At 51.9% G+C, this 25,561-nt stretch overlaps 1 long non-coding RNA gene across 1 annotated transcript in view; it reads right to left on the bottom strand.

Annotated features, from left to right (window-relative positions):
* LOC123797673 (uncharacterized) overlaps positions 1-21,564 on the bottom strand; it is a 74,861-nt gene extending 53,297 nt beyond the window's left edge. Inside the window, exon 1 of the long non-coding RNA XR_006781018.2 lies at positions 20,029-21,564. This is a non-coding gene — a long non-coding RNA (uncharacterized LOC123797673). The remainder of the gene's footprint in view (positions 1-20,028) is intronic.
* Between the last annotated feature and the right edge of the window lie 3,997 nt (positions 21,565-25,561).

Below are 25,561 nucleotides of genomic sequence, written 5' to 3'. Positions count from 1 at the left end.
CGTCAGTGTCAATCTAAATGTGCTTTATACAGTTTTGTCTCCTGGGTTAGCCTTCCTTCGTTAGGTTTTGATTATTTTCCTTCTGTTTTCTCCACTTGTATCATCATAATGCTTTCTTCACATTTCTCTCAGTCCTCTCTCCTTTTTCCTTCTGTTTTCATCGTCTGACTTCATTGTCATAGCGCCAAATGCACAGTGGATATTGAATAAATGTTTCATGTTAATAAATGTTACATCCCTTGATGTGCACTAACAGCTCGTAGTTTCTGAGCATTGACCACAGGCCAGCTCTGGGCCAAGCTCCTATGATGTGTATCCTGCTGAATCCTCAGATTTCTCCTGAGGCTGTGAGGGCCTTAGGGGGGCTGGGACAAGGGGGAGTCAAGAGAGATCCTAGGGCACAAAACTTTAGGAGGCGCTCACTCTTGGGGTCCTAAAAGTGCAGGCCAACCCCCGAGAATGCCTCAGACTGCCCCAGCCTGAGCATTACAGTGATTTCCATCTCTACCTTTCCATCTCTACCTCAACGTAGAAGGAAACGGGGCAGACAGAGGGTATGGCAGTTGCCCAAGGCCACAGAGCCAAAGAATAAAGAGAATTTGAACACAGGTCTGGCTAAATCCAGAGCCCCAGCTCTTAAGAATTACAATTAATATGTACCCAGAGCATCCAAGTAGCTTTAAATGTCACCATTCTTTATATGTGTTTTTAATTTAAAAATTTTACTTTTCAGTTTGAAATAATTTATACTTACTAAATGTCACCATTCTTCAATATGAAGAGAAAACCAGGCAGCTTCAGACTTTTGAGGAAAGCCGCTAACCCAAATGCCAGAGATCTAATGAAGGAAACAGATGAACAAATGCAGAAAATCCTAAAGCTGAAGTAATGCAGAAAGCAGAAGACAGCTTCAAGCTCAACTTTATAAACTTGAAGAGTCAGAAGATTTTGCATCCATGAACTGAGAATATTCAGAGAATAGGAAACATTCAGAGAAAAGGAAAACACTTGTAGAAACTAAGACGTTTATAGCAGAAGTGAATATTTCAATAGAGGAATTGAATAGTAAGTTTGAAGAAGTCTACTGGGAAATAGAACAAGACAAAGAGATGAAGAATAGGGGAGAAGAGATAAAACCAGAGAATCAACACAAGAAGTCCAACAGCAAATTTATAGGCATTCCAGAAAGAAAGAAAAAATGGAGAGGAGGAAATTATTTAAAAAGACATAAGAAAATGTGGACCAAGTGCCCAGAGCACTGAATAAAAAATAGATCAATTATGGTAAAATCTGACAACACCAGGGATAAAGAAATGATCATAAAAACTTTCAGAAGCAAATAGAAAAACTTGGGAACCAGAATGGCATTCAGATTTCTCACCAATACTGTTGGAAACTAGAAGTCCATAGAGCAATGCTTTTACAATGCTAAAGGAAAACAATATCTAAGCCATCAGTTGAATGTAAGGATAAACCAAGACATTTTTTCAGATAAGCAAAATCTCAACACATTCACTTTCCATGGACCATTTCTTAAGAAGCTACTGAAGGATGTACTTCAATAAAACAAGGGGGTAAACCAACAAAAAGTGTTCCGGGAAACATCTAGTCCTTGGCTATCATGCCCCAGGCAACATGGGTCAGAGGGTCTGGAGAGCTCTCTGCTCAGAGGGGAGCTACAGCATGGAGGACATGGGACACCAGCGTTCATGCCATAACAAGGACAAATTACCTGCTGGACTTTTCATGTGCTTGCCTTCCCTGAGAAGAATGTAACAAGAAGTCGGAGGACTTAGTGAGAGGCCCCTGAAAATCTGAGCAAATGTACCAAGATGATTAACTCCAGGAAAAACAAAACATTGTACATGAAAGGAAATGTACTTAGAGCAGACTCTGAGGCTTAGCTGGGAACAGTCATTTACAGTATTTACTGAGGCAAATCAACATAAATTCTGAGTAGTAATGAATCCAAAAGAGGTGAAATGCCATATGGAGAATTGCCATATGTGTGCAAGTGTGTATAACATGTAGAACTTAAATTCTCCTCTGCTATCGTAGGAAGTTAATATATGTCTAAAATGGGGGGGGGGGGTGGAAGTCAAGAAACATATTACTTAAAACTATGGAGGGAAATACCAGAAAATGTCTAAAAGAGTTGAAAATGGCTGTCTCCAAAAAGTAGGACTCGGGGGGCAGGAACCAGATGGAGTAAGGGAGTCCCTGCTTTTTATTATAAGCCTTGTGGTGCCTTTTGATGCTCAATAAGGTACGTTTATTACCTTGATCAAAATTAACATTAGGAGGTAATTTCAGTATCAGCTTATTTACTTGCCTTTTCTTCTTCCTCTTAAAACAAGAAACCGGAGTGGGGAAAATACCGCCTCTTCGGGCCTTTTTGCTCTTTGAATAGAATATACTGTCTCCCTCCTTCCTCTTCTCTATTATTACGAAACAGAACAGCAGTTTTAATCACCCCAAAGAGCACATAATCCTCAACCCAATATTTGCCTTTGAAATTAATTTCACAGCTATGTTTGACTACACGTAGGTCATAAATTATATTATGGAAAGCCAGCTTGTGAGAAAAGTAAAAGCTGTCCACCTTTGCCACCGGCCCTTCCTTCAGGGCAGAGGTCTGCTTCTCGGGCTCCTTGACGGCAAGTCCCCATCACAGCACCCCAGGCCCTCTGGCTCGCTGTGCCCTCATGTGCGTGCCCACTCCTTGCCTGGAACTTGCTATCAAAGCCCGATGTCCGAGCTTTCCAAGCATCATTCGGTCACTAGCTCAGTCGGTGTTTCTTAAGTATTCCAAGATGCTCCACGCTGTCTTAGCCCTCTGGGGGAGAGGAAATACCAGAAGTACTCCCTGCCCTAAGGAACTTAAAATCCAGTTGAGAGAGGGGGCCCTAGACAAAAACCCATCGTGAACAAAGCAGAGTTAAGACTATCCGTGAGACGCAAGAAGATGTGCCGTTTGTGTCCCCAGAAGGGAGGACCAGGGATGGTGGGAATGGCCAGATTCAGATCAGACTCCAGGGAGGGGGTAGAACTCAGCCTGTGTGCTCAGAGGTCATGCCTTGCTCCTGGACTCCCGTGACTTGGCACCTCTCCCCCCAAACGTTAATCACGCCGTCCTCCGGACTAACGCTGGATCTGGTACCGCAATCATCCCAGGGCTCGACAACTTGTAACGAACGACTTGTCTACCCCACGAAACTGTGAGTTCCACCATCTCGAAGGCCGTGTATTTTGGCAGCCCCAGCCCCCAACATAGCCCAGGGGCTCAAGAATGTGAACTGAATGAAAGAGTGAATGCTCTTCGCCGCAGGAAGGAAAATGCCAACTAGGGCATGCACGGTGTGTGACATTGCAAATATTTCTCCCCAGCCCCCCACTGGCCTTCCTTTCCCACCCCATCTGTGTGTGGGGATGTGGGAAGGCCGGTGGAAGATGGGTCAGAGAGCCAGACAGGACACAGAGTTCTCCACAAGGTCGTCTCGGGGGAGAGTCGGAGCTCCAGTTGTGACTGGCACCGTGAGCACGCCCAGAGAATTCACACGCCATCCCTCCAGGGCCCCGCGACTTCACAGCGGCCCTGTGAAGGCCCACGAGGTTGACCATCCTCCCTCAATTTCTCAAGAACACAGAGCAAACCAGCAGTGAAGATGGTCTTGATGGCGAATGGCTCTGTGGGTGGCCAGTGGTGACTGATGCGCCCAGATCTGCAGGTCTGGGGTCACCTGAGCCCATGTTCAGAACCCTCAGAGAGCAGGGAGAAGAGACAAAAGAGGAGAGTGGGGCAGGGGGACCTGGCAGCCCCCGACCTCCTGGGAGACCCCACCAAGCAGAGCCACTTAGACAGGAAAGCTGGGGCCAGGCTGCCTTATACTCTTGTATCAGGCCTCCCCCTGTCTCAGTTAACTTCAGCCTCTTGATTTGTCACAGGGCCCTAATAATGCCTCCCTCACGGGGTGTCCCCCCGGCCGGGCTGAGATCACGCACAAACGTGTGGCCAACACTGTGCCTGGAGCGCAGACCAGTGCTCACCGGACCAGCAGCTCTCCGGGGGAGGGATGAAGAGCACAGCAGCGGCCTGAAAAACGACTGGCCTTCTAACCATGACTTGCAGTTTTTATAATTCTGTTTTTCTCTTGACCCAATTAAAAAAAAAAAAGGCTTTTTGCTCTTTTTCCTCTTGGGCCCAGGGGTTGTGCTAGTTAGTCCAGCTTCGGAGAGATTGTGTCAGTCAGCGAGTGTGCAAGAGGGACCCTCTGCGCAGTCCCAGGGGGCAGGGCTCTGCCAAGGTCAGGGTGAAAGTCAGACTTGCTGGCCTGTGCTCAGCAGGCCCCCCAGAAGGTGGCTGGTGCAGAGAGGGAGGGATGGAGCCCACCCACATGGACAGCCCTTCCCCCCTCATTCGCTTCAAGTGCCCTTTCTGACCCACCTTGGCCAGCATGGAACCACCTGAGATGCTTTAGAAAATGTTCATGTCCAGACCCCACCTCTTCCCGGGATTCTGACTCCACTGGTCTAAGATGCGGCCCAGTCACTGGTATTGTGACCAAGCCTCCCTCCCCGTGGTACAGCACAGCCAGGCTTGAGATGCTCTGGCCCGATGGGACTCGGCTGCTGAGTTAACCCCTTCCTGAAAAGCCGTCCTTGGACAAGTCATTCTGCACACAGGAGGAACGTGTTCGCGAGTCAGATGACCCAGGTTTGCATCCTGGCTTTGCCACTCCTGGCTGTGTGTGTGTGACCTTGGGCGGGTCATCGAGCATTCCCGGACCTCGGTTCCTTCATCTATACAATGGGGGAGCCCACGATGGCCCCCCCTCTCCCTGTACGGTAGTGAGCACCAAGAGGTCAGGCAATAAAGTGGTTGGCACAGTACTTGACGAGTCAGTACTGGTAATTACAATTAATACTAATCATTATTTCTTGGAGAAAAGACTCGTATTATCTGCCTAGTCTTGCAAGTGGAGAAAGCCTTGGGATTATTCAGGACACTCATCTAATGGAGTCTGCACATGGCCAAGTGAACAGTGCGGCCCCAGGCCATGTCCTTCCTCCCCATTCCGCTCCTAAGTCCCACGGCGATCTTCCCAGCTCTTTTTGTCAATGACAATGGGAATGCAGTTCCCTAACACACTGTTTCCAAAGCAGGTTTCAGGTGCTTTCTCATTTAACAGAGCCCTCCCTCGTGACACTGTCACAGCTCCTGGTCAGCCTGAGTCACAACCCGAGCCATCTCTCCAGGCGCGGTGGGCACAGACAAGCCACAAAGGCAGGCAACCTAGGCCCGGCTCTGGCCTGGCGAGGCATGAATCTCAGACGTGTGTGCACACACTGCCCAGTCTCTCCTGCTGACCTGAGCAGTCGTTGGGCTTAAGGAAGCAGCTCTCATTTTCTCTCCAGGGAAGGGTACTATGCCCCACTGCCACCTGCCCTCCCCCACCAGCAGGTGGTAACAGGGGACAGGGAGCACGGCGGATCTAGGTGTAGGCGCTCACAAGCAAGCCCCAGACCTTGCCCCTTCTTAAGGTTTGTCTCCCAGGGGCTGCTTTCCTGTACTGTCTCTACCAGGTGAGCAGACAGATCCTAATGGCAGGGCTGAGTGGAGGGCTCCCTGTTGGGGGCTTCTCTCTCTGGCCTCGGGAGGCAGATGCAGGGGGGAACAGGAAAGGTCAGAGGTCACTTGCTTGAAGCACTGAAATGAGGCCCTGTGGCTGGCAAGAGTGAGCAAGGGTGAGAGTGGGAGCCAGGGAGGTGAGCCAGCGTCCGTGGCCTCGCAGGCTGTGCACGAGGCCTGTCCTTACTCCTAAGACAAAGGGAAGCCACTGAGGGCACTGGCAGTGGGGATGCCATGACCAGATTTATAGTTTTGTGCTGGCTTCAGTTCTACTTATAATCCTTTTATTCTTTCCAAGAAAACTTCCACCAAGCATCAAAGGCCAGTATTTACTTACTCTGTGCCAGGCTGTGTGCTAAGTGCTCTACGTAAATCAGCTCCCTCTTCCACGGGGCCCCATGGCCTATCCAGGAGGATGCCAGGGCCCCATTTTGTGCCTGGCCCGTTCCAGGTCCCCTCTTGCCCCCCTGCTACGGAGTGAGCAGCTATTATCAGCCTCTAGCTGTCAGAGTGCGTGAGCCAGACTCTGATGTCACATGCAGCACACTCAGCATCGAAGCTTCTCAGAACCAGGATGACACCTGACCTTCGCCTTGTACACACTCTCACCTGTTGCTTGCACCTGTCTCTCTAACAGCCATTCCCACGTGTCAGCATGCCAACAGGGAACATTCCTCTGGACTGAGTGCTTAGATGTCAAAGCCACAAGAGGTTCCCTAATCCTTCTCACCCCAAGTGAACTGCCCCTCAAATGACAGGCCTTGCTCCTCTCGTGGAGGCTGAGGCTGCCTGGACAGCTGACCTCAAGGGTGTGGGTGTCTAAAATAAGGGCCCAGGAGGGGCTGTGCAAGGGGGCACAAACTCATCCATTAGTCATGACACCACTCTCACTTTACAGAGCAGGAAGAAAGGGTGAATTCGTTCATTTGTTAAATCCAGAAACACCTAGGTAGGAATGAGGAAGGGCTGCTGTGTGGTGCCCCCAAAACCCACCATCTGTTGAGAAACTACCAAGCACTTTGCATTAGAGAGACACTGTCCTCATCCTAATGATAGTCATTTCATAGATGAGGAAACGGAGGCTCAGACTGGTTATCCAGTCCAGTCACATGCTTCTTAAGTGGCTGAGCTGGGATTTGAACCTGCAGTGGCCCGTGCCAGTGTCACCCCTTCCAGAGGTGTGGAGTGGCCTGAGCCTCTCAGTGAGCAGGCGCCTGAAACAAGCATGGTATCTATTGTTCATATTAATCGGCTCTATCGTCTTGCAGTTCAGCCCCAACTGGATAAACATGTTCCGGCAGCTGATTGCTGAGACAGCACTGTGGGTGATGGAATGAGGGTTCGGAAGCATTCCCTTTCCTGCTTATACCCAAGGACAAATTGCAATAGAAACCCCCAGTCTCGCTATACCAGGTTACAGGTAACACAGGACCCTGCATTGCATGCAATCAAAAAATGACTAAAGTTCTTTTTGACTTTGAAAAGATGATCCTGAAATGGATCAGGTAAAGTAGTGAGTTGCATGTTATTCAAAAGTATCCAATAGTGGTGTCTGGGTGGCTTCATCAGTTACATGTCTGCCTTAGGCTCAGATCATGATCCCAGGGTCCTGGGATCAAGCCCCATACTGAGCAGGAAGTCTGCTTCTCCCTCTCCCTCTGCCTCTGCCTCACCCCACCCCACTCATGCTCGCTCTCTCTCTCAAATAAATAAACCTTAAAAAAAGAAAAAGTATCCAATACATCCTGGATGTTACCAAGGATGTGGTAGTGGTGCTTCCTGTACATCCAGGTAGGGCAGACGCCTCTACAAAAGTATATATAGTTTCAGCAAAAGTAACAAAGGAATTGGTGTGCGCACGTGTATGGACTTGTGTGTGCAGGTATGTATGCATGCGTGTGGGCACTTGGGTGTGCATGTGTGTGCATGCACACGTGTGTGTACACGTGTGGGTACATGCATGTGCATATGTACACTTGTGTGCATGTTTGTGCATACAGGCCTATGCATGTGTGTGTGCACATGTTTGGACTGGAGGAAGGGATGGGGAGACAGAGTATCTGTGAGGGTCTCTAGATGTCCCTCCCTAACTTCAATTGTTACTGTTCTGCTTTAATTTATTGTATATTGGAGGCCTTCTACTGAAAATAGTTTGAAAATCACTGCTAGAAGGGAATGGTGAGTTAATGAATTTTTATCAGAGAAGCCATAGTAAGATTTGCATTTTAGAAACACCACTTTGCTTGGAAGCAGGAGGATGGATTGCAGAGAAGCGTGAGCAGAGGTGCTGGGTCAATGCGGTGTTCTGACCGCAGCCAGAACTAGGCAGTGCAGGACAGAAAGGGCGGAGCAGAGGGGTATTTTGGAGGTAAAATCGGAGGCACTTGGCAGTTGCTGGAATATGCAAGATGAGAAAAAGGAGGCATCCTGCCTATTCCACTGGTTCTGGTCTGGGAGGACAGAGGTGGGTGTTGCTGAATCAGAGCACACCAGAAAGGAGTTGCTTCTAAGGAGGGAGGAAGGACTGAGGACGGGGCGTGCGGCCATGACAGCTCTGTGAGAAGTTCCGAACGCAGCCGGTCAGCTGGCAGCTGCGGTTTCAAATCCAGACCTCACGGGAGATCTCTGGGCTCTAGGTGTAACCTTGGGTTTTCAACATAGAAATGTCATCCGGGGGGCGCCTGGGTGGCACAGTCGTTAAGCGTCTGCCTTCGGCTCAGGGCGTGATCCCGGCGTTCTGGGATCGACCCTCACATCAGGCTCCTCCACTAGGAGCCTGCTTCTCCCTCTCCCACTCCCCCTGCTTGTGTTCCCTCTCTCGCTGGCTGTCTCTCTGTGTCAAATAAATAAATAAAATCTTTAAAAAAAAAAAAAAAGTCATCCGGGAACGTCACCTCCCCCTTTATCAGGTAACCCTGGGGAGGTGGGGAGAGTATAGCTGGAAAAAGGAAAAGGACCCAGGAATGAGCCCTGGGAAATCCCAACATTGAGAGGGTACAGAGAAATGAGAGCTGGTAAAAGAAACTACAAAGGGACAACATGTAAGCGGGCAGCTGGATTTCAGTGTTCCGAGGCTCAAGAGACAGCACCAGGTTCAGAGTCGTGAGTCAGGAGCATCAGGATGCCATCAGCACGGCAGAGAGGATGGAGTGAGGACGGTGAGCCTTGGAAGCAACAAGGTGTCGGGGAGAGGGAGGAGGAAGAGTCCTCAGAGGTGGTGGTAAAGGAGCAGCCAGAAAAGTATGAGAACAGGGCCTGGCTAGAGTCTCAGAAGCTGGCTCAGTCAGGGTGCTTTTGGCTGCAAGGAATAGAATAGCTTACTAAATAGAAAAAGCTGACTAATTAGGTCATAGGAGCATAGATTCTCTCACAAGGTGTCTGTAAGAGGCAATTCCAAGGTTGGTTCAACCGCTAAGTCAGGCCTCTTTGGGCTTTTCCTTGTGTTCAGAGATGGCTGCAGCAACTCCAAACATCATTCTTTTCACCAGTCACGTGGCTTTCTCTTTGTGTCTCTCCTCCCCCTTTATCGGAAAGTGAATGTTCGTATGAAGCTCTCCCAGGTAGACTCTCCCTCAGATCCCATGAGCTGGTCCCAGCGGCAAGGAGGCTGGCAAGTGAGTAACTAGCATTTCAGCCTCGTGGTAGGAACTGAGCGCTCACTGCAAGGAGGCAGGAGAAAGGCTGGCCGTCAGGAGAGTGATTTGCGAGTGGCTTCCTCTGGTGCCCACTCAGCAGAGGCTCTCAGAAGCCGGGAGTGGTGGTTTCCACTAGAGCAGAGTAGCCTGGTGCTAGCAACACAAGAGATGTGACAATACCGGGTGTAGGCAATGTTTACGAAAGCAGTTTCAGTAGGTGCGGGGAGAAATAGAAACTGAATTACAAGTGAATTGAGTAGTGAATGGGGAGAAGAACGTGGAATAGATAGTGTAGACCAGTGGTTCCCAACAGGAGACAGGGGTCCAGATTTTGTCCTCTAGGGGATGTCTGGTAGGGTCTGGAGACACTTTTGGTTGTCCCAACTGGTGGAGGCTGTCACGACAGTCACTGCTGGCACCTGGGGTCCTCTGGCGTCTTCCCAAACTGAAAGGAGAGCATGTCTTGTGGGTAGAGGCAGGGATGTGGTTAAGCATCCTACAGAGCCATTCTAGACTGAAGGTTTGTGTCCCCCCGGATTCTCAGGTTGAAGCTCGGCCCCCCACCATGACAGAATTGGGAGAGGAGGCATTTGGGAGGCAGTTAGGCTTCCATGAGATCAGAAGGGTGGGGCCCTCATGGCGGGATTAGCATCCTTAGAAGAAGAGACACCAGACAGATGGTAGCTGCTCTCCGAGCGCTCAGAGGGACGGCTGCGGGAGGATGCAGTGAGGGGCGGCCGTCTGCAGGCCAGGAAGAGAGACCTCACTGGAAACCAAACTCTGCCAGACCTCCATCCCAGCCTTCCTGCCTCCAGAACTGGGCGAGATAAATCTCTGTTTAAGCCACCCAGTCTACAGAATTGTGTTATGGCAGTCCAAGCGAACCCACAGGACAGGCCCCACAACAGTGATCTGGTCCACAGCATCAGTAGTGCCAAGGCTGACAAACCCTGGTGTAGACTACCCTTTCATGAAGTTAGTTTGGATGGGGAAGTAGAGTGAAAAAGGCAGCGGTGAGCAAAGTGGGAGAGACAGCAGCATGACCCCGGACCAGGGATGCGGGTACAGAGGGAGGGGCTAGAAATTCAGAAAAGAAGTTCGGTTGCTGATGGAGGAGGATGCCACAGAGCCGGGAGGGTGGGTCAGGAGTTGATCGAGGGGAGGCCTCAAGCAGGAAGTAGAGTACCTGCAGCCCCAGGACTGAGAGGAGAAAACAGGGGGGCTGGGGGTGGGCGGCGGGGGGTGCTGGAACTCAGGGTTATTCCTGCCCCAGGAATGACCTTTTGGAGTAATAGGAGATGAGGTCATGCACTGAGTGTGAGGGGACAAGGAAGGAGGGAGGAGACAGTCTGAAAGCATTTTTAAGGAGGACATAAAGAGGGCAGGCCAAGCACGGGAAGGGAGCGTCTTGAGAGCCTGGCTGCGGTTGGAGGCTGGGTCTGTCCTGGGCACGGTCTGCACGGCTGCGTGGCTTCCTCCAAAATGCTCGGTACCCCAGGCCAGCCAGGACTAACTGATGGTCAGTGGCTGAGGGTGCAAAAGGACGAGGAGCTCAGAGAAGTGATAGGAAATGTTTCAGGTAATCAGCCCTGTGGCCCAGGCCCTGGAAAAATCATTTAAACCCTCAAGACCTCAGTTTTCTCATTTATAAAATGGGGTTTGCCCATTACCTCGTGGGGGTCCAGTGACAGAGCTAATGAGAGAGGCTTTGCTCGCTGTGACTCCTCCCTAAATGCTCATAATTAATGTTAGTCCTTGCAGAGCGACGGTTACCAGCACTTTCATGGATATCTTCATTCAGTTCCTTTTACCCCCACTGCCCTCCCCGACTCCTGTGCGTTCAGAACTGGGGACTTCTGTCCTGGCATGACAGATGGACCAATGAATGATCTCAGGACACAGAGACACCTGCTGGCCCACCCTCGCCCCCCAGGAGCCAGGCCCCTCTGGATCCTGTGTCCGGGGTGTGTTATGCACAACACTTGGAAGCACTTGGAAGGAGAGGGTGCTTTCACTGCCACCACTACATAATTGAATTCGAGCTCAGCTGGAGTCAGAGGGAGCCAGCCAGGGAACGGGAAGAAAGGAAAACGTGAGAAAAAAGGGGTGGGGAGTGAAGAGTGCTGGAGATCCAAGTTGGCCAAGAGTTGGAACTAGACAAATATGGGGAAACTGGGAAAGGTGGACGTTCCAGAAGCTTCTTCAGCCCGGTCTGCAGTGCACTCCCTCCATCCCCCAGATTGGACAGGGGATAGGTGACAGGGAGTAGGAGCTCAGGCCAGGGCACAGGTGGGAGAGGGAAGGGCCAGGACACCCTGGAAAGAAAGACACGGGGGAGAAGGACGGCAGGGCTCGGGGGAGAGGGAAGCCCGTGATCACAGTACCTGGGACACCACAAATAGCATCACCAGAGCAGAAACCAGTTTGGGAAGGAAGAACGGGTCAGTGATGGTGACGGACTTACATTTAATAGCGATCATTTGTGTAATAACAACAATAACAGCTCCCAGCGGTTGAGCACCCACTCTGTCCCAGGCAGATGACCTATAGTTGCTTGTTTGGTCACAAGCCACGAGACGGGTGTCAGTATCCCCACGGACAGATGTGGAAACAGGGCTGGTGGGGGCCATGGACTTGACCAGGGCTGCAGAGCTGGGAGGCGGTGCAGTCAAACCCCCAACTCCCTGCTCCTTTCTCCTCACACATTCGGTTCCTCTCTCCCCAGGCCGCAACCCTCACCCAGACGTCCCAGTGGCTACAGTGCCAGGCCGATAATCTCCATCACCCCAATTTCTTAGGGCCAGTTTTTGAAGACAATCACAGACTAAACTCAAAAGTATGTATTTCAACGGCAGATTCGGGCCCTGAAGCAGTTAACAGAGGAAGTTATTGTGAACAGGGGCTTTTTCGGTCATTCTCTCTACAAGCCGTGAACTGATTGTTTTATTCATTCATTCACTTACTCGTTCATCCGTTCCTTCACTGCAGTGTAAGGGTCAGGAACATAGGCTCTGGCCTATGACTGCCTGAATTCAAATCCTGACTCCCCATCCATGAGCTTTAGGAACCGAAGTTTTCTACCTGTTTGTCCCTCTGAAAATGGGAAGGACATCTCCTGGGGTCGAGGTGACGGTCAGTGGGCTCATATATCTAAAGCACTCGGAAAGTAGCTGGCTCCGGTCCGTGCTAATCTGTGCCAGGAGAAGCCCGGTTCAGTGGGCCTGGCTTCCACCCTGGAGATGCTCAGGTCCAGGGACAGGGCCGCCCTGTCCACCCCACCTACCAGCCAGGACAAGGACAGGTTAAGGCCAGACTACCCTTGGCCTCTCCGGTGACTTCTTTCAGAGGCAGAAGCTGTAGCCTCGGGCCAGAGCCCAGAGAGGGCACGATGCTGCTTTCAAGCTGGACAACTTGCACGGGCCCTGCCCGCCGGCTTGGGGCTATACAGCAGAGTCTATTCCTCTGATGATTTTGTTCTTCCCTGACCCTAGAAACATCTGCCTGGCGGAGGCAGGAGAGGCTTTTAGGATGCTAGGGGCTGGCTCTAACAAGGGCTCATCTCCCTAGGGAGGCTAGCTGATGAAGATAAAGTCCCAAAGCCCAGAATGCTGACCCAGGCCCTCACAGCAGAAGGCAGAGCCCAATAAGGGAAGTCACAGCCGTAAGTAGGGCAGTGGCCTGGGCTTTGTCGCCTGCTAAAGACATCCGCTGCCCCCACTGCTTTGTGTGCACCCCGGCTGCTGTCCCATCAAGGCGACAGCTTCTGATCTCTTCCTTTTGCTGGAGCTCCGGCAGAACAAGGCTCGAGTCTCATTTGTCTGTCTGAGGTGGAGGCTTTCAGAGCCAGGCGGCTTGGAAGAATGAGGCGACAAAAGAGGCCGGCCAGCAATTAGGTAATGCCAGCCTGCCTGCTGGGCAGCCCTGCACGGTCTGTCCCAGAGCTCACCGGGAGCCCAGGGGGTAGCGGACACGTGGATTCTGGGGTTGCAGGAGAGGAAACGGCCAGGGTGTATTGGGACGGAGGGACCCTGGGAAGTAGCCAGTGACCTAAGGTCTCTGAGCCCCGCCTGTAAAACGGGGTAGAGAATGCCTCTCTCAGTGAGAGGTAGGAGGTCCTAACCTAATCGCACTGTGGTCACAGGTGACATGGCAGGTGGTCGGGCCGGGTTCCTTCCTTCTCCAGTGGGACTTCAGGGCAGCTAATGCCAGCCCAGCAGCCCCCTGGCCCAGGGCTTGGTGGTGGGGGTCCCCCAATCCCTCTCCTCAGCCAGTTCTGGGCTGTGAGCTGGGGGCTCTGTCCAGTGGCAAGACCTTCTAGAGAGGGTGAAGGATTTTCCCACATAACTGCCTCTTCTTCACTCTGGTTTCCTCTCAGCTTATTTCTTTGAATTTTCTTCCAGGCTGGTCCTCCTATATATATATATATAGGTCCTCCTATATAAAATCCTTACCCAATAGGTCCAGCCCTGCCTTCTTCAAAATTCACTGCAACACTGTAACTTGGGGGCCAAATATCCCCAGAGCCCCCTGGGGCTCCAAATATTTGCATCTCTCACTCTATAACTGGGTACTTATTGGGTACCATGTTCATTTTCATTTTTTGTTTTGTTTTCGTTTGTTTGTTGTTGTTGTTTAAAGATTTTATTTATTTGACAGAGGGAGAGAGAGCACAAGCAGGGGGAGCAGCAGGCAGAGGGAGAAGCAGGCTCCCCACCAAGCAGGGAGCCTGATGAGGGGCTCGATCCCAGGACCCTGGGATCATGACCCAAGCCGAAGGCAGACGCCCAATGACTGAGCCACCAAGATGCCCCTTCATTTTCCTTTTTAAAGTATATGTGGACCTGTATTTCCATATGGGGAATGAGAAAAGCCCAGAAATTCTTCGGTCCTGGGTTCAAGTTTTGGCTTTACTATTTACTAGCTGTGGGACTGTGGGCCAATCGCGTAACCTCTCTGAACCAATCGCGTAACCTCTCTGAACCTCAATTCCCTCATCAAATAATAGTTTATATTATTGTGTCAGCAGCTCTTCAAAATAGCCTTATAAAAAAGGGATTATCAGAAAGTCCTATTTTACAAATGAAGGAATAAAAGCTTTGAGAAACCCCCTTCACTGTGTCTCTGGGCCACACAGCTAGTGACAGAACCTTGACTGGAGTGTGGATCCCTACCTTTGGTACGGAATCAGGGGAGGTAAGGATCTCTTTCCAGTTTACTTCTCAAAGTTGTTGCGAGGGGCAAAGGACAGCACCCATTCGTCTGTGTAACAGACGTCCGTTGGGGGCCACCATGTGCCAGCCTCCGTCTCAGGGAGCGAAGCGTTCCATAAGCTGTAAGGAGCTGGACAGGGGTGAGGGGGGTGGGCACTACCCACCTGGGGGAGGCTGCCGAGTGGTTGGAGGGGAACCTTCTGCACCCCGTGGTGTAGCACTTGGCACGGGGAGCGGGGGGAGCTCCCACAGCCCTTGACCAAGCAGTCTCTTCCCTGCCCAGGCCTCCCTGCCTAGGCCTCTCAGTTCAGCCTCACAACACCCTGTTTGGGAGGTACCATAGCCCCACTTTACCGAGGAAGGGCATGTGGATCCCTGAGGATGGCGGAGTTCAGTCCTGGCTGCATGTTAGAATCCCTGGAAATCTTCAAAAGCCCAAGCCCCAGGCTGAACCCCAGACCACCCAGTGAGGAATCGGGGCTGGGCCTGAGCGTCAGCGTTTGTTTGCTTGCTTGTTTGTTTTTTAAGCTCTTATTTATTTATTTGACAGAGCGAGAGAGCACAAGCAGGGGGAGCGGCTGGCAGAGGGAGGAGCAGGCTCCCTGCTGAGCAAGGAGCCGGAGGTGGGACTTGATTCCAGGACCCGGGGATCATGACCTGAGCCCAAGCCAGACGCTTAACCGACTGAGCCACCCAGGCACCCGGTCAGTGTCTTTTCCGCAGCTGCCAGAAGCGCAGCAGGAAGGAGAGCACTGAGTGGCCAGGCCCCCGCGGGGGATGCTGGTGGCCTGTACGTTGTCCAGGTCCTTGGCTCTCTTGCTTGAAGGCAGTGCGGCATAGAGGCCAGACGGTGCATTTGGGATAGACTCGGGGCCCCCCCACCTCTGTCCCCTTCTAGCTGGGTGATCATGGGCAAGCAGCTTCACCTCTCCCTGCCTGTTTGCCCAGGGTGCTGTGGGGGTTGCTGTGCCCTAAGGGTGAGACATCCAGCACCTCCCAGAGGCTTCGTGAATACTGGTTGCCTCCCTCCCTCTTCCCCCAGCTGCTGCCCAAGTTTGGGCCATTTTTCTCCTTATTCACAAGAGGTAAAACTCAGATCAGTCCTCCCTCTTACGGACAGCACTGTCCAGAAGCTGGAAGGACGTTGGAAATGGGCAGGGAGCAGCGTTGAGGGGTGACTGGAGTCTGGCACTGGCCCGTCGTCACGCTGGAGAGGTCTGGCCGCAGAGAGCCAGAGAAGGCAGTCTGTTCGGGGCCGTGTGTGCTCTCCCAGCTTGCTGGGTGCCGGAGCGTCCTGCACGGGGTGTCCTTGGGGGAAGGTTTGAGAAGCCAGGCTTGCGAGCTGCCTAGAGAGCTGGTTGGCCAACAGCCAGCCAGAAGTAACAGCTTTCCCGGGCATTTGTGGGCCAGCGGCAGTGTTTCCCCAGGGCGGAGCCCGGCCTAGTGCCTAGACTGTGGTAGAGCTCAGCCGACCCCTGCCTGGAAACAGTGCTCCTCGTGCGTTTGTCTCCTGTGCACACGCCGCCCCTGCCCCCAGCTCTTTGTGTGGAGCTTCTCCCCACATCTGGTGGAAGCATCCTTGCTGCCTCAGGAAGTCGGGGTTTTTAAATGTTCACAACAGGCCTTCGAGAATTCTCTCAGTGGGCTTGGGGCTGCCCTAACAAAACACCAGAGACTAGATGACGTTCCCAGCAGAGACTTCTTTTCTTATGGTTCTGGAGGCTGGAAGCCCAATGTCGAGGTGCCGGCAGGGTCAGTGTCTGGTGAGAACCCCCTCCTGCCTCGCCGATGGTGGGCTTCTTGCTGTGTCTCACGCGGCAGAGAGAGTGAGAATCAGTAAGCTCTCTGATCTCTTCGGGAAGGACATAAACTCCCCTAACCCTAACTATCTCCCGAAGGCCCCACTCCCAAATGCAAAATCACAGGGGGGTTCAGGCTTCAACATAGGAACTCGGGCTGGGGGGGCACTATTCAGTCCATGCCATTTGTGTCCTTCTCACGTGCAAAGCATATCCCTTCTATCCCAGCAGCTCACCAGCCTCGCTTCATTCCAGCAGCAACTCTCAAGTCTAACGTTTGAAGTCTCATCGACACGCCATCTAAATCAATATGGGTAACTCAAGATATGATTCACTCCGAGGTAATACTCTTCAGCTATGAACCCGTGAAACCATACGCGTTATGTACTTCCAATATACACCAGTAGGACAGACCCGGTAGGCTTTCCCCTTCCAAAAGGGAGACATAGGAAAGGAGGGGAGGGTAATGGATCCCAAGCAAGCCCCAAAGTTAGCAAGGCAAATGCCACTAGATCTTAAAGCTCAAGAATTATCCTCTTTGGTTCAATGCTCTGCTTTCCAGACCCACTGGGGCAGTGGCCCATACCCTGCAGCTCTGCCAAGTGGGGGTGGGAGGCCTCCCCAAGGCTTTCTGGCCTACAAGGTGATGGTCTAATCATCTCTGAACTGCCTGTGGGGTCCTTTTTCCCTCTCCTTGAAGAACAGTGCACACGGCAGCCAAAGAGCCCTGTGCTCCAGTCCTGCAGCATACAAGAACTTCGATGCCTCTCCTGCATTCTGTCCTGCTTTCTCTTGTTCCCTCAGTTCAAACGGGCAGTGTCTTTGCTGGTAGGACCCCGTCGCTTGCCGGGCTCCCACTGAGCTGGCTGAGATCTGTGCTCACACCCGCGTTAAGGCACACACCCTTAGTGTTCCGTTCTAAGCAAGCTTTCTCATTTTCTTGCAATGATGGCAGACTGAAACTTTTCCAAACCTCCAAGCTCCAGTTCCATTTTGCTTAACAATTCCTTCTTTAATTCATGTCTCTCCTTTTGCACTTTACTGTAAGGATTCAGGAGATACCAAGCAGCTCCCTCAACACTTTGCTTCGAGATCTCCTCAGCTAAATGTTCAAATTCACAGCTCACAATTTTCACCTTCCACAAAACCCCAGAACACAACTCAGCCGAATGCTTTGCCACTTTCTAACAAGGATCACCTTTTCTCCAGTTTCCAACAACACGTTCATTGTTTACATCGGAGACCTCACCGGGATTGCCCATAAGGCCCATATTTCCTGCATGCACCTCAAAATGTAGCGTGAGAAGTGTGACCACAGAGGAGACGGTCAGAGCCAGGCTGCCATGCAGGGGACCGGTCGATGTGTAGAGGCTGAACCTGCAAACCGTTTTCCTGCCTTGGGCACACTGCCAGGCCCTGGGCAGGGGGCCACAACAGCGGCCATCCCTCGTGCTGGGTGGGTCTCTCTTGAAGCCTACCTGGGTCACCAGGGGATTCTATGCTAGCTTGTACTGAAGTCTTTTCCAAAGCCCCTTTAAGCTGTCCTATATAAACACTACTTTTCAAAGGCCCAGCAGAATTGCAAGCTTTCTGGTAGAAAGAGCCTTTGCACCCAGAAGCGGGGTGCTGATGGGAAGGAATTTCAGCATTGCCGCGTTGGTGGGTCAGGAGACGGGGGAGCCCCCTCCCGTCTTATGCAATACATGTAACTCGCAGCACAGTACAGCAGTCTGGTACCCAGGCCTGGAAGCCAGAATGCCACCCGAACATTCCAGCCTTGCCCCTTGCTGGCAGTGTGACCTCGGTTTCTCTGTTTCAATTTCTTCCCCTGAGAGAGGGAGATGATGAGAATTCCCGTCTCATGGAAGGGTGCTAAGAAGTCAATTCATTTAAGTAAAGTGTCGACACTAGTTTATGGCACATAGTTAACTGCTCAAAAAAAATGTTGGCCATGATGGTGCAGTCCTGCGAACGTGCACCGTTACTGTCGGACAGCCGGTCCACAGCGAGGAGGCAATGAAGAGGTGTGGTCAAGAGGGAGGGAAGAGGCGGATGTTGAGATGGGGTGATCCCGGTTTCTAGCCTTCCTGAGCCTCAGTTTCCTCATTTATACAATGGGAATTACGTAAGATAAGACTCGCAAATCTTTTATCCAGAAGTAGTAAGTATAAAATAAACATTCGCAACTACATTTTTCAGATGAGGAAACAGAAGCACAAAGAAGTTAGAAACTTGCCCAAGGTTACCAGCTAATAAGTGGGAAAGATGAGATGTGAGCCAAGCTCATCTGCCTTCATTGTAGAAAATAGAATTTCTTCATTCTTTTTTTTTTTTTTTTCCATTATGGGCTGTTAACAGGATAACGTTTGCCAACCAAGGGAATAAATTTATTCCTAAACCTAATTTTCAGTAAATTTTTTTTTCTCTACCTTTTTGTGATAGACTAGCAGCCTTTAAAGTAGAGATGATCTAAAAGTCCATTTGAGCTGACATCTATCTAGACATAACAGATTCTTCTGGGGGATAATGCCCATTAGTGGCGGGTTAGGTGGAAGCTAAGTACACCCAAATCCACATACCAAACCGGTTCCAACTAAGAGGTGTCAAAGTACCAGCTGACACTGTTGGTTTCAGGTGGTGTTCAATCCACAAAAGCAGAAAGGAGGGGTTGAGAAGCTCCCTGGAAATCCCTGAGGGTAGGTTTGACCTGGGCTTACAAAGTCAAGCTTGGGGCCTGGTGACCCTGCCTTGCCTCCCACCTCTGCCAACCCACGCTACTTTTATCTCCGCAGGCAAACCCAACTTTGTTATTCAGCGACGCCCATTTGCGGTTGACACATCTATGTGAAGGGGAACTTCTACAAAATCAGCCATTCTCAAGTGAGGACTACTAACCACATGCTTAAAAAACCTTTACGGTACTTGTTAAAATGCAGATTCCATGCTTTACCCCAGTTCTACTCATCTCCTCCTGTGTGAACAAGGCTGGGGAATGTGCATTTCTGACAAGTCCTCCAGATGACTCCGGGCCAACCCGCTCAGCGTGTACCCCATATCCCAGGCAGGTGTGGGGACATGGAGCAGCCATAGGGGAACCTTCCCGACCATGACACTACAGATGTGTCGAGCGGCTCTTCCTCGAGCCTCAAAATCATGATCCCCTTGGAAGTGGCATCCTCAAGGGCCACGCTCCTGCTCATGGCTGTGTGAGTGCTGGGGGGGCGGGGTGCCCTCGGTTCCGGACTTGCACAGGGGGAGTGAAGGCCTTTAGAGAAGAGAAGCCACCTCTCCGGCTTTTGTCCCTTCTATCACATTAGACAAGCCGGCTTCAGGAAAGGAACACGTTCTTCCGGGGGGGGGGGGGGCGCGGCCACACAGCCAGCAGTCCGCCGTGACTCAGCTTCGGCAGGCTGGCGCCCAGGCCTGGGGCTGCGCCGGCCGGGAAACAAAGAACCGCTCGAACGCGCCCTCCCGGGGCCGCGCCGCACCTGCCCGCCCGCCGCCGCCCCCCTCGCAGAGGCCGCCTCGCCTGGCGGCTGGCGGTTGCGGGGCTGCCTGGGCCTTCCGCCGAGGCCCTCCGGCTCTCCCGGCCGCACCCCGTCCCCCGCCCTCCGAGTCGCCCCCTCCCAGCCCGAGAGGAGCCGGAGCCACCGCCCAGTCCCGCGCCTCCGGCTCTGCGCCTGCGCGCGCTGCTCTCTGCGCCCCTCCCGCCCCGCGCGGGGCTGTCAGCGCCGGCTGGGACCCCGCGAACTCACCCGAAGCGTTTTCCGGGCGTCCGGAGAGTCGGGGTTCCTGAGGAGTCCCGCTTCCGCGCGTCTTTCCGCAGCCGGTGTCCGTCCAGCCGCACGCACCGGCGGGAAGGAAACCCAGGTGGTCACTGTCCCGGCAGTGGGTCTCCCCGGCCTCCCTGATGCTGGTCCACCGCCCCCCACCCCTGCGTGGCTCTGCTTTGGGAGGGAATGGCAGGTCGCTGGTGGCTTCTACCTTCCATAGCCTGTGGCTTTCCCCTTCCTCCTGCCAGTGGTTCTCAAAGTTGCAGCCCCTTAGAATCACCTGGGGAGCTAAAAACAAACGGACGAACCCCTGGGATGCCCGGGCTGCACCCAACCGGCTGAAATCCGAACCGCGGGTGTGGGACCCCGGCGTTTTGCTAAGTTCCCCAGGTGATTCCAGTGTTCAGCCGGGGCTGCGGACGGCGGACCACGGACCCAGACCCGGGCTTCTCAAACTTTAATAGGCATTGAAATCACCTGGGATCTTGTTAAAATGCAGGTTTTGATTCAGTAGGTCTGGGGCGGGGCCTGAGAGCCTGCATTTCTAACAAGCTCCCCCGTGATGCTGAGGCCGCTGGTCGGGGGTACATCTGGGGCTGCAAGACACCTCTGTAAACGCTCCCTGCCCCTTTAGCTTCCTCTTGTGTTGTAATAGAGACGATGCGGGCTGTGGAGCAGATGGTCAGGGACCACCTCTGCCACTCTCTAGCTTGGTGAAGTTGGACCCCCGTTCTTTATGTGCGAAATGGGGGTGTGATAGTTACCTTGCAAGTTTCCGGGAAGCTTGACGTGAGATGATGTCTGGAAGGCCCCCTGGCACTCAGTGAGCTCTAGGTGAAGATCAGCTCTGTGAGGATGTCTAAGCTCTCCGTTGACCCTCATGGCAGAATCAGTCAGGAAATGACAAGTAGAGGCAGGAGCTTTCCATGCTCCCTCTTCCCTGCTCTCTGCCCTCCTAGGAGGACTGCTGGGCTGAAGTCAAAGTTGAAACTGTCCAGGTGTATGGGTGGGGAACAGAACGGAGGGGTGCTGAGTTAGAGGGACGGAGTACATCCAGGGTCCACATGGGAGCCCTGAGGGGGGTTAGTGGGTCCCTGGGAAGCCTGAGCTCCTGGGAGAACATTCCTGCTGGAGACACTGGGGGTAGCAGGAAAAATGACCCGAGCCAGTGGGGAGAGACAGAGGCTAGAGAGCGGGGGCCACCCAGGGTCAGCATCCCAGGAAACAGAGACATCGGGAAGGGGATGGACCCAGGAGAGAAGATGACTATACCAGAGTGTTCCCTCTCCGTCTCACTGCCCCTCAGAAATGCTGGAGCAGAGTTAAGCGTGCAGGCCTTCCCCAGAGGCTGCCCAAGGCTGTAGCCTGTTGTTAGTCATGTGACCTTGGACCCTGTGACCGAAGCTCTGGGCCTCCATTTCTTCATTTGTGAAATGGAGTTACAATTGCTAACTCAAAGAACTGCGAGAACGGAGCAAGGCACTCCCACAGAGCCCTCTGATCAGTGGCTGACACACTGCAAGCCCTCGGACGGGGTCGGGTGGTGTGATTTTTCCCATTGGACGGATGAGCAACCTGAGGCTTGCAGAGTAAAGTCAGACCCCCGTCTGTGCGCCCCTCTCTCCATCACATAGGTAGAAAAAAATCACACGGGGATTTTTTTAAGCTCCCCAGATGATTCTAAGGGGCAGCAACCTTTGAGAACCCCTGGTAGAAGGCGAGGAGGGAAGCTGAAGGCTGTGGAGGGAGCAGCCACCGGTGACTTTCCACTCCCTCCCAAACCTCTTGAGTTCCCATTAGATCAAACACCCTTTTTAAACCAACTTTATGACTTGGTAAAGGGCCCACCATGCGTGCTTGTGGGGGACTCCCGCCAGAATATGTCTCCTGTGGTAGCCCAGCGAAGGGGATGGAAGTCAGAGGCTCTGAATGAAAGCCCCTGCCTCCCTTGGGACTGGTGGTGGTGACCCCGTGCAGTGACATTGTCCTTGTCCTGAAATGTGTGACTGCTCTCTTAGGACCGGCCCGAGTGCAAGGCACACTGAGGTTGCTCTCTTAAGGCACAGGACGCTGAAAGACGGCACTTTCTTTTAGAGAACAGGGCTCTGATGTAGCTCCAATGGGTAGCTCAGGAGGCAGGATTTTCGAGAACAAGCTTTCTTCTGCACAGAGCCCACGGGCTTCAAGCACGCAAGGAGCCCGGAGCTGAGAAGTGGGGCGCCCACGGTCCGCTCTGAGCACTGCTGGCACCGTGTTCCCTGCGTTGTTCTGTGATCATTGCTTTTCACGGCCTTCTCTTCCCCTAGACAGTCAGCTTTGTGAAGGCAAGGGCTGTGTCCCCCTCCACCTCGAGTTTCCATCACCCAGCAAAACACCTGCCACCCAATCAGTGCTTGTGAAGTGCTCGTTACCAGCAAGAACTGAGCTGTGGGGGCTGGGGCAGGCACCCCACTTCTGTTTTCTCCTGGGCCTCCATTGTTTCAGGCATAAAATGGGGTTTGGACTCAATTGGACCTCTTAGTGTCCCTCTGGCTCTAATAGTCGTTAAGTTTTAATTATTCTTCATCTGGTCATAGTCCATTTTATTTTTCCTTCCCAGGTACATATTCCTACACTGGACCTTGATTTTATGTTTTCTCCTTACTCAACTGGGTGAATGAGTTTTATAAAATGAGTGCAAATGCCCTGCCAGTTAAGGCCTGAGTTTCCTTTATTTTCTCACTAAATTCTTCTTGGTGAGGCCGTCCATCTGTTTTCGTGAGAGGCACACCGGGCTGATCATTCTGGGCCGATGGAGGTAGTTTTCTCTTCCCCGATCATCTTGGCAGCTTCTGCAACATCTTTGGACACATCACCTCCGTGGCCTTGGTAGGGCCAACACCCCCGATCCCCTTTCCTCGGCCTGGGATTCTCTCTTGGCAAAGAGAACGCGCAGGCTGGCCCAGATCAGAGGCGGTGCCACCGAGGCACGATGTGGGCACTGGACCGCACTGGTCACACAGGCTCACAGCGCATCATCACGCACAGGATTAGATGAGCGACTACCTGCCACGTTTACCTGTTCGGGCTGAAAGAGCCAAAGTAGAATGTCCACTCTAAAGGGAATCGTTTCCCTTCCAGGAAAGCAGCCACGGTGAGATTTTCTACATTATTGGCCTAACCGTTGAATATCTGCCACTGACAAGTCACCGTGTGTGGTGCTGTCTGTAAAGACGACCAGGCACAGGCCATCCTGTTTGCAGGTGCTGCTCCCGTCATCAAGAGGTAGTGTCAATTCCCTTCCTCCTGAATCTGTGCTGGCACTGGGACTGGCTTTGAGCAATGGAAGGAGACAGAAGGGATGCTCTTCTGGTTCTGGGCTGAGGCCTGGTATTTTCTGAGCCTGAGCCACCATGTAGAGTCTGGGCTACTCCGCTCAGCCGAGAGCCAGCAGCCAGCCTCAAGGCCCCGAGGGTATCTGGCCAACCTGGCTGACACCACAAGGGACAGTCCTGAGACAGCACAGCTGAGCTCTGCCCAAAGTCCTGGCCCACAGAATTGGGAGCAATAAAATAGTTTTGTGGTTTAAGCGGCTCAGTTATAGGGTGGTTTGTCACACAGCAATAGGTAACCGAAACATCATACTCTCTGGACCCTAATTTCTTCATGTGCAAAATGGTGGGTCTGCTTTCCATCTTTGAGGCTAAGCCAGTGCCCCCATAACTGGTATCAGATTCTCTCACCGTAAATAAACCTTTTGATGTCTGGTCTCCAAACAAGGGTTTGGAATCAGGAAAAGGGCCCCTGAGTCCTAGAGACCACCAGCACTAAGGCAGCTGACATTCATGAAGGAAAACAGAGGAATGTACGGTCCGAGCGCGCTGGCTTTGGAGTGGGACTCCCTGGCTTCGAATTCCAGTTCTGCCACTTCCTGGCCATCCCATGTTGGACAAGTTTCTTTCTCTAAGTCTTAGTCTCATCTGTAAAATGGGGATTAGGACAGTGCCTACTTATAGGATTAAGGTGAGGATTAGCTAAAATATTGTCCATATATCGCTTTGCATGATGTCTGGAATGTTGAAGGTATCCAATAAATGGTAGCATTCCCTTTGTTGGCTCCTACGATGTTTTTGGTTCTTCTATCTGTCCACAGAGGGAGTGTAAATTAACCAAAACATGATAACTGAACCTTGCTCCGGTCAATAAGAAAATGAAATTACACATTACCAGGGGCACTCATAGCATTGGTGTCTATTCTCTTCGTAGGTTCAAAGAGAATGCAAATGAATTCTTCTGTGTAAAAAAAAAAAAAAAAAAAAAAAAAACTGCAGGGGAGGGGCACAGGGAAGAAGCTGGATAATGATCTGCCTTCATTTCTAAAAAGATATTTATGATTAGAGGAAGGATGGATGAAGTGGAGTAAAAAATTAATTTGTGGCTTTGTCAAAATCAGGCACAAGAAAGCGGCACATCGGTTAACACATTTTTAGAGAAAAACAACAGTGGAACAAGAGAAATCAAAACCTAACCTTCTACCATCTGCCACAGACGGTTTTGTACTTCTCTACCAGAATCTCATTAGTATCTTCTAAGAGGCTGATTGTGCCACCAGCAAAACAGTGGTGGGGAAAGGGCCACTCACCCACGTGGCACACAGCCCACCTGAGTCTGACTGGGCAGGGGGTGGCCAGGCAGGAACCCGGACCTCTCTCCCCAGTTCCCTCCTTCATGCTCAGGAATTCCCTAGGCAGACAAAAGCTCTGGTTCAGCAAGGAGAGAGTTACCCTTTAAAAACTCGGCTCCAGGCAGCAAGAACAAGGAGGAGGAGTGATGGGCCTAGCGAAGACAAGAATAACACCGAAAACCCACATTTGCTTCTAGTTCTGGGCCTCCTGGGTCTATGCTCTCCTGGCTACATTTTCAAGTGCTTCATTTTCTGGAGCTTTTAAAACCTGGGCCTGCCAGATTGGAGGTACAGGGAAAATGCCCCCCCCTCCAACCTTCCAACTCCTCATTCTTCCCACCTTGCTTCCCAAAGGAAAGCAAGACAATACAAGACTTGTTCTCAAGTGGCTTTCACCTACTCAGGAGCTGTGAAAAGAATTTAGAGCTTTGAGATGAAAATCTCGCAGGAGGAAAGGGGCCAAGTCCAGATGATTCCCAGGAGGTTTTAAGGAATTCTGATTTTTTTTCCCACCATTTCTTTAAATCTTTCTTTCTGGAGAAATGTGTGAGGCTGGAGCCCGTGTGAGTGTGTGTATGTGTGTGTGTGCATACATATATACACACATATACATGAGCACGCGTGTGCGTACGCACGCGCACACACACACACACACATACACGTACATACGAATGAAGCAAAAGTACCACCCAATGATCTACTCTGTCCAGGAAGACTGGAAACCATAAGGTTCTGGAAAACTGCTAAATCTTTCAGTGACCCATAATCCAACTGGACCTTTTACTGGGGCCAGAACTGTAGAAACCCAGGTCCAAAGGCTTGCTTTGATTCCATCCAGTAGGATTTCAATCC

The sequence above is a fragment of the Ursus americanus genome, chromosome 9 (assembly GCF_024610735.1).
Source record: "Ursus americanus isolate L20-20 chromosome 9, mUrsAme1.1.p, whole genome shotgun sequence".
In the NCBI taxonomy this organism is placed as follows: Eukaryota; Metazoa; Chordata; class Mammalia; order Carnivora; family Ursidae; genus Ursus; species Ursus americanus.
Note: the sequence above shows the minus strand (reverse complement) of the source record. Positions and strands in the feature narration are given on the sequence as shown.